This window comes from Sparus aurata, chromosome 7 (genome assembly GCF_900880675.1).
Source record: "Sparus aurata chromosome 7, fSpaAur1.1, whole genome shotgun sequence".
NCBI lineage: Eukaryota > Metazoa > Chordata > Actinopteri > Spariformes > Sparidae > Sparus > Sparus aurata.
In genome coordinates this window covers 25175237-25177732 of record NC_044193.1, presented here as the reverse complement: position 1 = coordinate 25177732, position 2496 = coordinate 25175237, and positions in this window count along the sequence as shown.

Genomic DNA, 2496 nt, shown 5'->3' with positions numbered 1-2496 from the left:
CCTGTGTGTGTGTCTCTCTCTCCTGGCTTCAAATGGGGACAAACCTAAAAACCCAAGCAGTTGTTGGGTGTGATTAAAACTACAAACAGATGTGGAAATCCTGTCTGGCAGATGCAACCTCGTCAAGGTATAATCACGTGGAAAAGATAATAGCCGCAGTGAGTGAATAATTGTCTTGTATGTCCAGCTGACAGAGGTCAAGAATTGCGCTCTATAAATAATATCAGACTCTTCTCCGTCCTTTGGCTGAATTTGGAAATTGATTTCAGTGCAGTTATGGATGAAATAGCACTGCAGCTTCCCGGTCAAAAAACTAAAGTTTCCAGCTTTTAACATGACAAAATTGTCTCCCAAGATAATCATCGCGTTCTAATTCAGTCTTTTGAGGCTCAGCAAATACGCTTTGAATCCTAAAAATCCCATGTGTAGCATTTTTTTGGCATCTAGTGGTGAGGGTGCAGATTACAACCAACTGAATACCCCTCGTCTCACCCTTCCCTACAGGAAAAACATGCTGCTGCTCCGTGGAAAAGGACCTGCTTCCTCTGTAGTTATAAAAAGTTCATTTTTAGGCAATGAAAAACTAACCATTCTTAGTTTCAGGTGAATATATGTTAATGAAAACATAATTATGAACATTATATTCCATTTCTGCTCAAAGATCTCCTACAGAGCTGACCTTTAATAAGAGGATATTGTACTGTTCTTTAAACAGGTTTGAAAGTCTAAAGCTGTAGCCAACAAAAATATGGATGTTTTGCCATTTAAGGAAAAACATATTTAAAGTTTGCTCTGAGGGAGCACTGGGGAAGACCACATAAAGCAGCCAAAACGTAGAGGTGAGGACAATCTGACAGTGAGATCATGAGACTTCCTGTGTACAAGTGGAAAAAGTTTTCCCTTATGGTGTCTCCAGAGAAAAGGTCAGGGGTGGATCAAAACCATTTAGTTTCTCTCACATCCGCATCAAGGAAACATTAACAATTACCATATATAGCGTTGAGGGCTGTTTAGTCATTAAGATAGCTCGTTAAGCACCAAACTTTCGGTAAGAGGGAAATCCTGACAAACAAAATTCTCCACATGCCCTTCCTGTTTGCATATTCATAGTTTAAAGCCGCGAGATATGGTGGGTTTTTTTTCTGCTTGAGTTGAAACACTTTCAGCTTTCACTCACGTGCTCACCTCAGTTCACAGCACACAGAGCAAACACATCCAGTTACAACCTAGCTTTAGTACAATTTAACGGCACTTGAACTTGGACTATTTCCATTTTATACTTCCACTTCACGATATTGTGGAGGCAGATATTGTACTTTTTACTCACCACACTTATCTGATAAGTTTAGTTACTCTGCAGATGGTGAACTGCATCAGTGCCAGAGTAGGATTTTGATTTTATAGGTAAAGGATAAAAAACAGAACAAAACAAAAAAACAAACAATAATACTGATCGCTGAATATTGAATTACTCTGTGGTGTCTTTTAGCTCATTGTTTTGGTTTTACTGTCCTCTGCCCGAACTTTTACGTTCACTCTCAAGACTCTCAGCAGGCAGATGTTTGCAGCAAATAAAGCTCTGTACACTACCAGCTCAGCACCAAACAACAGAGACTAAGTTAGCGATAGCCAGTGAACATACGGAGCTGCATTTAGCAGCCAAAGAGCCAGAAAGGAGCTGCACGGAGAATAAAAGAAACACATATTAGCATGCTGCTGCATAAACTGCTGATATGTTTGTGTGCTTTCAGCCTGTTTCAGCTGCACCCAAGTGACCAAAACAATCTGGTGGTTTAATCTGGCAGGTTTAAGGCCTCATTTGATGATTTTGTTGGTCATCTGTCTTTGTTCCACTTTAGCGGTTTACTGGATTGATGTTCCTGGACAGCATCGACCCACGCAGCGTCCTCATTCTGATGCAATAGCAGCAACATACCCACACGCTCCTGTAGCGATTGCTCTGGGGACCAGCAGCATCTCCATTCCCTCTCGTTGCCGCATGTTGTTGTGCACAAAGAGGCCAGGAAACGAAGCCGTTATCAGGGCAAGCAGTGCAGAGGCAGAGCAGGCATGGGTGGGGAGCAGGGCAGGGCTGGGTGCTCTCTGAACAGGGAGCGCGGCAGGCCGGCTTTTCCCAGGGAGATAACTTTGCTCTGGGCCACGGGAGATGACATCATGACGGATGGCGATGAAGATGTGGGCGCAGAGGGCAGGAAATGTTATCTCCCACAATGGCACCGAGGGGACGGAGACGTACACATAAACACTTGTGGAACACACTGACGCTCCTTGATACTCTACTCCAGTGGAGTTGAACAGTTGTCACTCGCCACTGAACACACCCACACACACACACACCCACACACACACACACACACACACACACACACACACACACACACACACACATACACACACACACACAAACAGGAACACACACAAAACTCTGACATGCCTGGGTCTAGGAGGTGGCTGTCATTTAAAAGTCAAAACCAG